Source organism: Rhinolophus sinicus, linkage group LG13 (assembly GCF_036562045.2).
Source record: "Rhinolophus sinicus isolate RSC01 linkage group LG13, ASM3656204v1, whole genome shotgun sequence".
Lineage (NCBI taxonomy): Eukaryota > Metazoa > Chordata > Mammalia > Chiroptera > Rhinolophidae > Rhinolophus > Rhinolophus sinicus.
The window spans coordinates 35646345-35660928 of NC_133762.1; the positions used below are offsets into that span (position 1 = coordinate 35646345).

Genomic DNA, 14584 nt, shown 5'->3' on the forward strand with positions numbered 1-14584 from the left:
GGGAGGAGCAGTGGGAGAAGCTCACCAGGCACTGCCAGCCGCTCCCAAACAGCCCCAAATGAAGTTCCCTTCCGTGGGGGAGGACCCTCCCCCACCTCTACCCTCCCCTGGTTCCTATGGAAACAGAGGGAGTTTAGGAGGGAAAATGCCTGTGGATGAACCGTGTGGGGAGGGACTAAGAATAGCAGCTGGGGCTGGGAACAGGTGTCCACAGGGTCTCTTTCCTGACATGGGGTGAAGGGAAGGGCTCGGTCCAGCCCAGTACCCCCTCAGGCCCCCGGCAGCATCCTGAAAGTGGGTATGGGAGAGAGCCAGGTGTAGCCAGACCCAGGGTCAGATGCTGGTGGAGTCGTTGGGTGATAACATAATATTAACAGCAGTTAAATACCCATGAGCATTTGTCCAGTGCCCCACAAGGGGAGGAAGGCACTATATCTCTTTCTTACAGGTGGGGAAAGTGAAGCTCAGAGGTGTGAAGTGACTGCTCCAGCATCACACAGGTGGGATTGGCCAGGCAGCCTGGCTCCAGGTCTCTCTCTTAATGGCACCACTCTGTCATAATAATGCCTTCTGCACAGGGAAAATCCTGTTCCTTCACCCCACAATGATTTACTGAGCAGCTACGATGTTGCAAGCACTTATTCTAGGAAGTGGGGATGTGGCCAGGAGTAGGACCAAGCGAGAGTATTCAGGGAGCGTATTCCTATCCAGGGTGGAGATGGGTGGCTTACGGACTTCCTGTATCTCAGACAGGGGGTGGGTTCCAGGGTCCAGGCCAAAGAAAGGTTTTGGGAAACCAAGGACAGACTTGAGGGCTTCAGAGAGCTCACATGATACAGAGCCTAATATGATTAGAGTTTGGCTATGTGACAAGCATGAGCCTAAATCCAGCTCTGCCACCTGCTGGCTATGAGATCTTGGGTTAAGAGAGTTACTTAACCTCTCTGTAGCTCACTTTTTGCATCTATAGAATGCGAATGATAATGGCACCCACCTCTTGTGACTAGTGAGGTACTGCATTTAAATACTTAGGACAGTGCCAGGTATGTATCGAGTGCTCTTAAATGTTAGCTATTGATAGTTTTATTATTAGACCATTTAGGCGAGAGCACTGCTCTCCCCACGCCCCCCCCCCCCCCAGCTGAAGGGGCCACAGGTGTGCTCTGTCCTTTCTCCAAGTCCCTCCAACTTCAGTCTCCCAGAAGCTGCCCCCCTGGGTACAGAGGGGTGGCCAACAAGCTCACAGGTCACTGCCCACCCTGCCTCCCACTATCAGGCTTGGGCACGCGTGGGTGTTTTGGAGGGAAGCACACCACTGCCCACCCACTACTCCCAACAGCCCCAGCACAGAGTGGGAGAAAGAAATAGAGGAAAGAGGCCACTGAGGGGTGAACTCTCCCTGAATCAAGTCACAGAAAGGGACCTAGTTGGGGCAGGGACACTGGGCAGAGCCCAGATCAAAGAAATGTCTCCCTGGCCAGTGCCACAGAGTGGGCTGCCCCATCTCACTGTCCTCACTGGGCAGCTCTGACGTTCTAACTCGTCCCCCAGCATGGACTGGCTCCATGGTGCTCTAGAGCAATTAACAAACAGGACTTCAGGGGGCAACAAGAGTTAAAAGAACGAGAAATGCCTGAGCTTGACACAGACCCTCATCTCCAGCTGCTGTCAGATCTTGGCCTCCCCTTCGTACAGAGCACCTGCCACGCCTTTCAGAGTCCGGTCGCCGCTGAACTCTGCCTGCTCAGGGTGCCCAGCTTGGAGATCAGCAATGCGCGGGGACCGGGAAAGCTGCAAAGGGCTGTATCACCCTGAGGGATGGTTTGTAGCTGCCTGAAAACTTGCTCGCCCAGCTGGAAGGTCTGACTCAGCCCCTTCTGCATGACCACTGGGAGGGTCTTCATTTAGACCCTCGTGCTGGCCCATCAAGAGCCCTGGTGGCATGGCCTCCTCTCTGGAGTGGCTGCCTCCTGTCCCTTCCGTTCTCCTCCGTCCTTCTCTCTCCACCCCCTTCTTCCTCTGTTTCTGGTGAGCTCTACGCTTGCTTGTTCCTCAGGTGGCTGTTTCTTCTCCCAAGTCTGAACTGAGAGAGACCCCAGAACACAGAGCGGGGCCATGAAGGACGGAGAGGCCCACCATGAAAAAAGACAGTCTCAACCGGCCTGGCCGCCAGCCCCAGGCAGCTCTGGGCAGACCCTCCCCTTGCCTCCGTGGGCTTGTTCTTCCCCATTTTCCAGTGTGGTCTCCCACCCTTCCTGTTCCGAGCACCTGTTACGCGGTGACACCTCCCTTCTGTATGGGCCACCCCCATTCTCTCCTCTGTCCAGGCTGACCTTTAGCCTTCGTGCATCTTCAGGCCTGCGGCTCACACCCGCTCTCCAGTTTCTAAGCACCAAGTGTCCTGGCACTATCTTGGCTGTGTCCTTCCTCAGGATAAGGAAGATTCGGGCAACCTGTCTCTTTTGCTCCCCAGCTGCCATGGTCTCAGGAGAGCGGGGATTTGGAAGCACAGAGAGGGCACATGACCTGTCCAGGATATACAGGAAGACGGCTGGGAGAGGCCTCAAAACTGGCTTATGAGCTCAGGGCCTCTGTGAGCCTGGTGTTGAGCCTGGCTTCCTGGGAGGAGCTGGAAGCACAGATGAGCCTTCCTGGGCAAAGGCCCCGTTCAAGGCCAAGGGCTTTCTCGAAGCAACCAGCCTGGAGAGCAGGAGATGCAGCGCAAGCTCCCTGCCTGGTCTGCAGACGGCGGGTTCTTCCCATAGACACCAGTGGAGTGTGGCCGAGCCTCACTGCCAGCTTGGGGTTTAGACTTACAGTCGGAAATGCTGCGATATCAACGCCAGGAAGCCCCTTCTCCCGGCAATTCCACTACTATCGGGCCTAAGGATACATGTGGACAAGAAGCAAAGACGCTTCTCCGAGTGTGTTCATGACAGAACTGTTCAGACTTGAGCAAAACCAGAAATCGGTTCCCCAGCAACAGGAGGTGGTTATGCCCAGGTACATACACACAGGGAAATACTGTGCGGCTGCTACAGGTAATGCTGTTTATGGAAATTTACTGACATGAACAAAGGGTCAAAATTTTACAAAACGGCATGTACAGTGGAATCCCATTATATGTGTATGCATATTCACACACACACACACACACACTTTTACATGAAAAAGCCTAGGTGTTTTATAGCAAGAGCTATAATTTTGCATTTATTATTATTATTTTTAAGTGTAAACACTTTGCCCAATAATTCCAATTCCAGGAAGTTGTCCTAAGGAAATAATTAGGATACACACGAAGATTTAGAGGAACAGATGATGCATTGTTTTTCATAGGGGAAAACAGACAGTAGAGTTTTCCGCAGGAGGGATTGGCTGAATAAAGTACGGTGGAGTCGCCTGTAGGGTGCTATGCAGACACTAAAAATCACGTTAGAGAAGCACAGTTGTTGATGGGGAGAGACGTTTGTGAACATATGATTAAAAGAAAAAGACAGGTTTTGGAATATCGTGTACCAAGTCAGCCACCCTTTGTGCTTGGTCCAAACTCTGGAAGGATCTACGTATAGATGTGAATGGTTGTTTCATTTAGAGGAGTTGATTACAGGTGATCTTAATTTTCTTCTTTACACTTTCCTGATTATTTTACGATAACTATGCATTACTACATCATTTTTAAAAAGTCATGTTTAATAAGGACAAATAGATCTATTCTGAGAAGTCAGGCAGTGAGTGGTAGGAAATGGACCCCACACTCTCCTCAGGGCAGGGAGGGGCCAAAGCACCAGGGCTGGCACTAGGGGCAGCCAGCTCTGAGCTGGAGACTCCCTGCGCCTGCGCCAGCTAAGGAAGCACCCCCTACACCTACCCCCCATCCCCCACCCCAGGCCTGCTCTCTGCCATTCACCCTCTGGAATTAGCTTGCAGAGACCATTTTAGGAAGCCTGTGGGCGGTTGGAAGCAGCTTGTGAGCAGAGCTGGAGGCCGGCTGAGAGCTGCCGAGAATGAGTGCCCAGAGGAAGACAAGGCAGAAAATAAAGGGAAACCAGTACCCTTTCCCAATATTCTTTTTGGTTTGATTTTTTAAAATGTTCTCTGGAAAATCCTCGCTTTGATCCAAATGTTTCCCCCTCTGCCTTCCCTCATCTCTTCCAGGCCTCCAGAGAGGGGCCAAGTCTAAGCTTATGAGACCAGAACCAGGGTTCTAATTTCAACACTGCCACAAACCTGCTGTGCAACTTTGCATCAGTTGCTCACCCTCTCTGGGCCTGTTTTATCTCCTGTCAAATTGGGCTGGAATGGACTCAATGTCTTTTTCCCACTCTGAGGCTCCATACTTCTGGGATTCTGTCTCGGGAGCGAAGCAGTTGGACCAAATGTCTCCAAGGCCTCTTTATAACTCCGAGATTCTGAGATTTGTGCTTTGAGATCCTAGAGAGTCTAAAATATGCTTACAAGAGCCTCTGGATTTTGCAGTCCATGGTTCTAAAATGTAATGGTGTTAAATTGCTAAGATTCTAGTCCAGGTTCTATCTGAGGGGCTGCTCACTGTTCAATATCAAAGACCCCCAACACCAGGCTGAGCCCAGCCTTCACCAGAAGGGTTAGGGGCTGTCTTCACCAGCGTGGCCACAGACACTTGCAGTCTTGGGTCCTTGCAAGCGAGATATGTGGCTTCAAACCCCAGGTAGCCTTCTGAAGCAGGCATGGAAATGACAGCTCACGAATGTGGTGGCCTCACTGTGTGCCAGGCTGCAATCGGTGAGCTGAGTGAGACCATTTGTGAGCTGAGCCTCTGTCCCAAGGCAATAGCAACAGTTTCCGTTTACTCAACACCCACTATGGGCCAGGCCTGGGGAATTCAGAGATGATGGGATCTAAGAGGTGTTACTGTTTACGCCCACTTTCCAGATGAGGAAACTGAGGCTCCAGAGAGGTCCAATGACTTGCTAAGGTCACAGGGCTAGAAGGTGGTAGAGCTAAAACCTGAACCCGGATTAGCTGACGCTGAGCCCTCGGAACTGCTCTGCCACCTCTCTACAGAACCCAGCCCTGCTGACCTCCAGGGGGCAGAGTCAGACGTGGGGACAGGCAGGAAATGGCTTCCATATAACCAGACTTCCTGAATTAGGACCCAGCATACACATCCCACTCTGCCCACTGTCCTCAGCCAGAGGGGCTGAGCAGGGGCTTTATAAGCGGGTGGGACCATGTTCACGCCTGCATTTACGTCGGTGTGTGTGTGACTCGGGAGGGTATGCCTCTGTGTCTCTGTGTCTCTGTGTGGGTGTCCCCTGCGCCTGACGTCTGTGCGCATCTGATATGGATGAGCGGTTTGGATGTGTGTGCTGCTGTGTCTGTCCTGGAGCATGTGACAGAGACAGAGGAGTGTGAGAGGGAAGCAGGGTGTGGGAGAGTTCCATGCCTGCTCCCTCCTGCCCTCCTCGGAGGGTGGGGTATACAGGCTTTCAGAGTTCCATGGCTTCGGGCCCCTAAAACGCTGTGCCCCAGGTATCCCTGTAGCTTGCTAATTTGAATCCGAAGCCCCCACCTGGTGGCTGGAGACACCACCTGAGCACCATTGTGGGAACCTTTTAGCTCAGATTAGGGTCTCGCATCAGCCTTGGCCTGGATCCACAGAGGACCAATGAAGCCTCTGCAAAAAGGCAGCTGGACTCCAGGGTCCCTGGTCCTGAGCCCAGCTGTATGTTCACGAACAACTCGCCTTTCGCCTCTGGACTCCCCTTTCCTCTGCCCTCAATCAGGTCTGCTAATCCTGTCTGTCTTGAGGATGGCTTGGGAAGAAAATCCTAGAAACAAGGAAATTTGTGGTCTAAGAACTGCAATGGAACTTCACAGTCACCGAGTAAAGCTACTTTCCTGGTAGATGTGTTAGCCCCCTTAAACTGCCTAGGTTTTACTTGCATACCTCTGGGAATAGTGAACTCACTACTTCCAAAGAGCCCATTCCATTCTGAGCAGCTTTGACTACATGTTGTACCTCATGCTGAGGTTTTGGAGCTGCCCCTCATAGATTCACCCAACTAGTGTCAGACCTGCCTTCTGGGGTCCATGAGGCGCAACTTCGATTATTCCTGCCGTGGGGGCGGGTGCAGGGTGGGTGGAGTCATCAGTACAAAGCCAAGTAGGAACCCTCAGCCAAGAAGCTGTTTCTGAGGCCAGGTGACGGGTCAAGAACCCAAGCTAAACAGACGCAGGGGGGCCAAGGTATGATTATCCTACTGGCAGCCAATCTCAGGGCTGGGGAGCCGAGAGCCCCCGTCCTGCTAGGCCAAGGATGTGGGGCAAGGCTGCTAATGCCTCAGGAAAGCTTGGGGGTGGCTGCTTTGGCTGCGCTGGGGTCAGGGTCTTGGGGACAGCGCTGGGCTCTGGGGAGATTTGGGAAGCACAGCCTGGAGAGAAGGGTGTGCGCACATAGTGAGATGATGGGGGCTGGCTGTGGCTCCCCCCACCGGGATGAATGTTGACATGTACCAGAAGCTTGGCACACGGAGGGGATATTATTCATCCATCAACCCATCCATTCACTGACTGTCCTTCTCTGTGCCAGGCCCAGGGCTGAGGGCTGGTGACGCAGAGATGCAGCAGGTGCAGCCCCCTGACTCCCAGCCCCACCTCCAGCCCCTGCCCTGGGAGGAGCAGACAGGAGTGGGGACACACTCAGCTCTGGCATGTCATCGTGACGCAGAGCATACCCGGCCCACAGGCCCTGGATCCAGATGCAGCACACAGAGGGGGACGCAAGTATCTTCAGCTCAGTCCCCTGCTCCTGGAGGTGGGGAGCACGCAGCCCCCTACCCGTCAGGGACTGGGCACTGGGGTTTCACAGGAGTCTGGGGCAGAGCCAATACCACTATTTTACAGAAGAGAGAACTGAGCCCCCAAAAGCTCAAGGACTTGTCCAAGGGACAGTCTCCCAAGGGGTCAAGACTCCCAATACTCTTGCAGAGCTACGGCTTCTTGGTGGGGAAGGAGGCCCCTGCACGCAGCTCTTGAGCGAGGCGCAGATGAGGCCAAAGGGACACCTGCCCTACCGAGCGGCCTCAGCCCCACAGAGCCCGCACGCACTCCAGGCTGGACACGGGACAGCTTGGATGCCAACCCTGACACGAACATGCTAGGTGGCCTTAGAGAAAGCCTTTGCCCTCCCTGGGCCTGTGTCTCCCAGCTCTAAGATGAGGGCACTTGAAGTGGATTGAAAAAGACAAACAGGTTTTCTCTCACATGCTAGCTCTGCCCAGTGTGCAGAGGCTGCCTGGGGCACAGCATTGAGAAGGAAAGTGTGTCACTATCAATTCACCCATCACCACCATTACACAGCCCGGCCATCACCCGCCCCCGCTCCCCAGTCCCTTCTCCTCTAATGGAGTCCGACAGATGACCGAGCTTGTGTTCAGTGTGGAGGGAACAAGAGCAAAGAATCTGAGTCAAGGCATGAAGGACTGCACTGTAAGTGATATGCATGGAAGAGGTCTTTTCTCCACCTCCCCGGCCCCCATGTCCTGGATAGAAGGGGAAGAAAAAGGCTTCATTGACCTATGTTTCCGGCACTTTCACATTCTCATTTCGTTTGCTCTTCACTCTTATCTGAGAGGTGGTTATGGCCCCCATTTAACAGGCAAGGAAACTGAGTCTCAGAGAGCTTCAATGACTTCTCTAATATCATCATTGGGCAAGGCTGGTTTTCTGGCATGTCCCAGGTGTTTCCTCTTCCTAGCCAATGGCCATCAGCTGGGTAATACGGCGAGCAGAGCACCACACCTGTGGCTCAGGAAAGACCCCCCCTGATCTAGGCCTAGCAGCTCCTTCACTGAGTTACTGTGGGACATGGACCATCACATGGCCTCAGTTTCCTCACCTGCAAAATTGGATAAGTCTTGTCTGCTCTCTTGGGGCTTCCACACAACCCCTACACTGCCCCCGCTTCTGGTGTCTTGGCTTTGAGACACACTTGAGAATGAATGAGTGCGGGGGCAGGGCTGAGTCTAACAACATCCGGTCACTCATCCAGGTGGGTCAATTCTCCTGCCAGGGGTGGGCAGAGACCCCCGAGGATTAGAACATCGTCCTCCAGCCATACGAGAATATAGTGAAGCAGAAAAGTTGCAATCCACTGACTTGTAAATATGCGTTTGGTTGGCTTGCAGTGTTGCTTTTTGGGGTTTTTTTTTTTTAAAGTCTGAATTTGTTGCCAACATTTAAAAATAGAGAAGTTTCACATAGAAATCCAGATTTCCAGCTTCTCTTAGAAAACTGGAAGCTCTGACAAGTCTGCCTTGAATTGGCCGCCCTGGGCGGGCACTGGGAAACAGAGACATACTCTCTGTCCACTCAGCCACATGGCCTGCCTGACCCCTTCTGGCATCCGAGTTTGCCTCCCCTGAAGCAAGGGGTAAAACCTTAGGCTCTGGAGTTAGGCCACCAAAGTTAGTCAAAGCAATTGACTCAACTACACTGTGACCACTGGAAAGTTCCTGATTTCTCTGGGCCTGCCTCCTCACTGGTAAAACGGGGATTCCCACAGTACCACCTTCATAGAGTTGCTGCAAGATTTCAAAGAGCGAATGTTTGTAAAGCTACTGCTATGGCTTACCCTGCTGCCTGGCATATAGAGGGACGTCAGTAAATGGCAGCCATGGTCGTGACCCCTGTCGTGTGCGGAGGCCTGCTCGCCGTGCCATCTTTCAGGTGGGGTGGCCTGCGGGGTCTCTGCTCCCGCTCCCCACACAAGAACGCAGGATATGGCGAGGCCGAAAAGGAACACCCACGGAGCCATAGGTAGGGGAGTCATACCACTATGGTCTCACTGGAGGCTGGGCCCACCGGACGCCGACCTGCCGTCCGCTTTTCCGCCAACCGACCGACCGACGACTCTTCTCCACTCTCTCCTCTGTTCCTCTCTCTCGGCTCTCCTCTTCCGCTCTCCTCGGCCCTCCTCTTCCGCTCTCTTCGGCTCTGCTCGGCTCTGCTCGGCTCCTCGGCAATCCTTCGTAGCCGCAGCAGTTATACCAGCGGCCAATCGGCTAACCAGCCACAGCCGACGGCCATTCACCACCCGAGCCAGCACCCTTCCACGTGAGGCCAAGAGCCTGTAAACTACTTTCTGGGGCTCTGTCCCCACACCCCCATCACCCCTCTCCTGACAGAGGCAAAGAAGTCAGGAGCAGCTGTAGCAGCGGCGCTCGATGCCCTCCCCACCTGGCTCTGGCCCATCCTGGAGCTCTCCCGTGGCTGCACACACTCTTGGGGGACAGCGGCAATCCCATCTGGGTGATGCATCCAGAAACAACAGATCAATAGCCTCTTAGCGCTCCAGTGCCATCACTAAGGCCCATGGCACTGTCCAGGCTGCTGGCCAGTGAGTGCAAGCTTTTTCCCCTCTTTGGGCATCAAACAACTCATCATGTGACTTTAGATGGGTTCTTTTACCCTCCGGGGATCTCGGTTGCACTAACTGCTGGATGAGCCTGGGGTCTCTAGGTCTCCTTTGAACTCTGACATCTTAGGAGTTTTGAAGGTGGGCAGGTGATGAAGGCCAAAGTCTCATATTGGGGGGAGTGAATTAATCAGGCATCTTTTCGCTGCAAGGGCGGAAACCTGTGGCAAAAGCGCTTAAAGGAAAAGGCACTGTATTTGTCTTTCTGTGTCTGGCTTATTTCACTCAGCATAATGTCCTCAAGGTTCATCCATGTTGTCACATATTGCAGAATTTCCTTCCTTTTTAAAGATGAATAATGTGCCATTGTAGGATAGACCACGTTTTCTTTATCCAGTCATCTGTCGATGGATAGTTTGGTGGTTTCCACATCTTGACGATTGTGAATAGTATAATATGGCTAAACTAGTCAGAGTCATGGAATCAAAGAATGGAATGGTAGTTGCCAGGGGCTAGGAGAAGGGAAAATGAGGAGTTACTAATCAACGGACGAATTTCAGTTAAGCAAGAGGAGTAAGTTCTAGAGAACTGATGTATAACACTGTACCAATAGTCAACACTACTGTATTGTACTTAAAAATCTGCTGAGAGGCTAGATCTCATGTTAAATGTTCTTAACACAATAAAATAAAATCTAAAAAAGTACTATATTGGCTCGTGTAGGAGGAAGCCTGGGATTATGGGCTGTAGGTAGGGCTGTAGGTAGGTGCTCCCATGAGGTTGGCTGTCTCTCACTCTCATTTCTTAGCTGCGCTTCCTTCTGTGTTTCCTTCATCGTCATTTCTGGCACAGGGATTTTTTTTTTTTTATGGGGATGATGAGCCTATTAGGTCCAAATGAGAGTCCTCTAGCACCATAACTCCAAAAGCAGGTGGTATCCTTCTGCATCTTCTAGAAGCAGCATTCCAGGGAAGATGCCCAGGGGCCTAGCAGGAGTTGTGTGTCTGTCCATGTGGTTGGAAGGATGGGGTGAGGGACTGTCATTGGCACTTCTACTAAGGATGGCATGGAGTAGAAGAAATCTTCCTCAGCAAAGGGGGCCTGACAGCAGGAGAGAAGTGAACAGAAATGAGTTGTGCAGTCGACAATAACAGCAACCAGTGCCATTCCAAGGAGTGTTAGTGCAGAGACAGAGCCTTCTCAGAGAGGGAGGTGGACTCTTCCAATCAAGAAAGCATTTACGGGGGATGGCCGGATGGCTCAGTTGGTTAGACCAAGAGCTCTTAACAACAAGGTTGCCGGTTCAATTCCGCATGGGATGGTAGGCTGCGCCCCCTGCCACTAAAGAGTGAAAACGTCGACTGGACTTGGAGCTGAGCTGCACCCTCCACAACTAGATTGAAGGACAATGACTTGGAGCTGATGGGCCCTGGAAAAACACACTGTTCCCCAATATTTCCCAATTAAAAAAAGAAAGCATTTATGCACTTGGCCCCGTGCTCGGAGCAGTGCGGTGCAGAATCATGAGCAAATGATCCTAACCCCTGAGAAGCAACAGGAAAAGCACTGTGCACCACCAGACTGTGGTAGCAAGGGCCAGCTACGTGTACGGTTCTGGCTGTAAAGGCCAGGGATCAGGAGGCTTGTGAGAAAGAAGCCCTTGGTGGCTGAGGAAAGGACAAAGATGGAGGCATGAGACGGTGTGTCAGGACTGAAAACCTGGAGAGGAAAGATTGAGAACAGACGTGAAAGGTAGGAGTGGGAATGGATCAAATGGGGCAAAGGACACACGGTTTTGACTGTGGCGAAATAGAAAATAAAAAAGCATAACACGCTGGGAAAAACCAGATCAAAATATAGGTTCGTATATATTTCATCTTGATACGGGAATGGACTTTGAAGCATTAAAGGCAATGAGAATAAGTCAAATCAAGAAGAACAAACTTGGGGGCAGCAGGATAGCTCAGTTGGTTAGAGCTCCGTGCTCTTAACCACAAGGTTGCTGGTTCGATCCCCACATGGGCCACTGTGAGCTGTGCCCTCCACAACTAGATTGAAACAACTACTTGACTTGGAGCTGATGGGTCCCAGAAAAACACTCTTAAATAAAAAAGAAAGTTAAAAAAAGAAAAAGAACAAACTCAACATATTTGACACAAAAAGTAAAGCATATATTTCAAAACATCATAAAATTAAAAGGCAGATTGGAGGAAATATTTCTAATATTAAGATATATTATGATAAGATAACTGCGTATTTAAAAAACACACAAAGATCCAACAGAAAAATGAGCAAAGGAGATACATGAACAATGGTGTAGCCTTCTTCATTTAAAATGTACCATGGAGATCCCCCAAACCCCCACATACTGTTCTCTCATGTTCTCTAAACCAGCCCCTCAGAGGCCCCACATCTGGCAGAATCTTTCTCTAAAGCAGATGCCTTTGCAAACTCAACAGTAATTCTGGTTGGACAGGGTGGGAGAGGCCTCTGTTCAGTTACACCCCAGATGGGGCAGCCCGTCAGTGGCCGTGGTGGTCCACAGGACAGCAGAAGCAGCCTCTTCTGGACCAGGTGCTGCTTCCCCTCCTCCGACACCAGGTGCCACCTCACCCGAGCCAGGTCGGTCCAGGGTGCTCACAGGGCAGATCTGGACACAAAGGGTCTGGGCAGAAACATGAGCAAGTTGTCATAAACCAAAAGGCCAAGTGCGGCCTGCCCACCTTCACCCCTGTAAGTGGTTGACATTGCCAGTTGTCAGCTGGCAGGCTTGGATCCACTGGTAATTATCACAGATTATGTAACTGTCCTGGTTAGGGAGTGCCGCGTGGGGGCGGGGCAGTGCTGGACGCAGACGGGTGGGCTGGAATTCTGAGGCACGCTAGCCTGTGCCTGGCCGTTCCGAGCTTTCATTTCCTCATTTATACGATGAGGAATGATGCCTTCCCTGAAGACCTCGTACTCCACCCGAATAAGGGAAGGGAAGGACCACACAGTGCCCAGCAGCGAGGAGAGAGGCCCTACTATGTGCTAGCTCAGATTAATCACCTCAGAGTCCAAGAAAATTCCACAGTGGAAGCGGGTGCATGAATGATTCTTGGTCGGGACAAATTAGTATAATACCAACAGGTGCTTCACATGCCTCAACTCTGTTAATCATGAGAACTGAACATCAAGTGGAACCCTCCTCGTTCCCATCGGCAGCAAGACAACCCACATGGGTGCTGGCGGTGTGACCACAGCCTATCAGGGGGCCTCTGACTCACCCTCCACATCTTATAGGCCCTCACAAGTCCCCCGCTCCCCCCCGCTCCCCGCCCAGGTTCTTGTGCAGCCCTCCCCCATACTTCATCATTGCCCCCCCTTACCCAAATGTACCATGGACATTTGGGGACAGGAAGGGCTAACAGATCCCAGGATGGAACAGTAGAGAGGGGACTCCTGAGTGTGGAGGACCACAACAAGTCACTATTCTGAGACGTAAGAGAAGTAGGGGTTATCAGGCTAGAAAGCTACCCAGTCCATCCTTATCTGAATCACGAATAGTGTGCACACCTGACACCACTCTGATCTGAATCACCGTCTGCTCTCACCTGGATCATTGCATCAGCCTCCTTAGTGGCCTCCCTGCTTCCACCTGGCTCGTGCAGTCGATATCCAACACAGCAGCTTGTGATCCTGTTAAAACAAAAGTCAGAGCACATCACTCTTCTACTGAAAACCCTCTAATGGGTCCGCATTTCACTGAGTACAATGCACCGTTCTTACAATAGCCTTCCCTGGACAATCTGATGCCTCCTCTGTAACTTCCATATTTCCTCTCCTGTCATTCTCCCCTTTAATCACGCCACTCTCAGCACACTGACCCCTGAGGCTCCTCCATCACACCAGACATGCTCCTGTCCCAGGGCCTTTGCTCCCACTGTTCATTCTGCCTGGAACATTCTTCCCCCAGACCTCCACATGGCTCACTCGCTCAAATTCCTTCAAATCTTTGCTCCTCTCACCCTGCCAGACTCTCAGTTTCCCTTATCCTGCTCTATTTTTTTCCAGAACGTTTCTCATAACTAACACACTCTATAAGCTACTTATTATGCTTATTGTCTGCCTCCCCCTACTAGAATGTAAGCTCATGGGGGCAGGTTGGGTGAAGAAGGAACGGAGCCGACGTCTGCCTCCCTGTAACTTACCCCGTAAGTCCTAACTCTACACTGAAGGATGCAGAGACCCCCCCCCCCCCCCCATCTTTTCCAGCTCTCTCAGCCTCTCAGCTCTTTGGTGAAGTTTCTGGATTTTTCTCCAACTGCTTCTCACTTGGCAGCTCCCTTTCCTCAAGATGTAACTCCATCTGTCAGCAGCTCCCTGAAAGTGCCCAGACTTGAGGCAGGTAAAAATGTTTGGAGGTCGACAGAGGGAAAATGGAGCAGTGTGGGGAGGGAAGAAGCAAACAAAGATCCAAGGGAGAGAGACCTGCGGAGTTGCTTTCGCACAGGCCATCTGCCATTGGACTACTCCACTGAGGGGCCTCTGCTTCTCCTACATCCCTCCCTCCAAGCATTTTAACTGACAGCCTGACAACCCTCAGGATCCCCGTTTTCCAGAGAAATCTAGTGAGTCCACCGAGGTGAGCACCAGCTCCAGGACACAGGACAGAAGGCCTGGTGGGTGGGGGAGGCGCGGGACACTCCCCCACTTCAGCAGGGAGGCCAGTCCACAGCAGGAGTCCAGGATTAGGGGGGAGAATCAATCCTCAGATACCCTGGAGCTAGAAGTCTAGAAGGGTTTTAATGAAAACAAAGCCTGCTTGGGCCAGATGTGGTAAACTCCAAGGTGAGGAAGCGCCGTCTGTGGTTAGCAGGGGACTAAAGAGGATTGTTTGGAATTCCAGGACCACACGGCCCCCGGGATTAGCAGGTGGCTCAGTTGAGCTCCCATCCTGAGGACGGGACTCAGTGATGGCCCTGCCCATGGCACACACTGCATTCCCAGCCCCCATCTCAGCGGGGGGCAACATCTTGGTCAAGCCAACGTCTGATTAGTCGGAGAGGCCAACATGTCACAGCACTCTGGGAATGTTCAATATTTACAAGGGGATGACGTTGGGAAAATAATTACTGATGGTAAGAGGCAATCAGCAGCGGGGAACTCCTCCACTGCTCAAGTGGTGAGAAATTAGGATGGGGCTCA

At 52.0% G+C, this 14584-nt stretch overlaps 1 protein-coding gene across 1 annotated transcript in view; it reads right to left on the bottom strand.

The window, feature by feature from the left end:
* DLGAP4 (DLG associated protein 4) overlaps positions 1-14584 on the bottom strand; it is a 234063-nt gene that overhangs the window by 217364 nt on the left and 2115 nt on the right. Inside the window, exon 2 of the mRNA XM_074317780.1 lies at positions 12991-13075. The gene's annotated coding sequence lies outside the window, so the exon portion shown is untranslated. The remainder of the gene's footprint in view (positions 1-12990; positions 13076-14584) is intronic.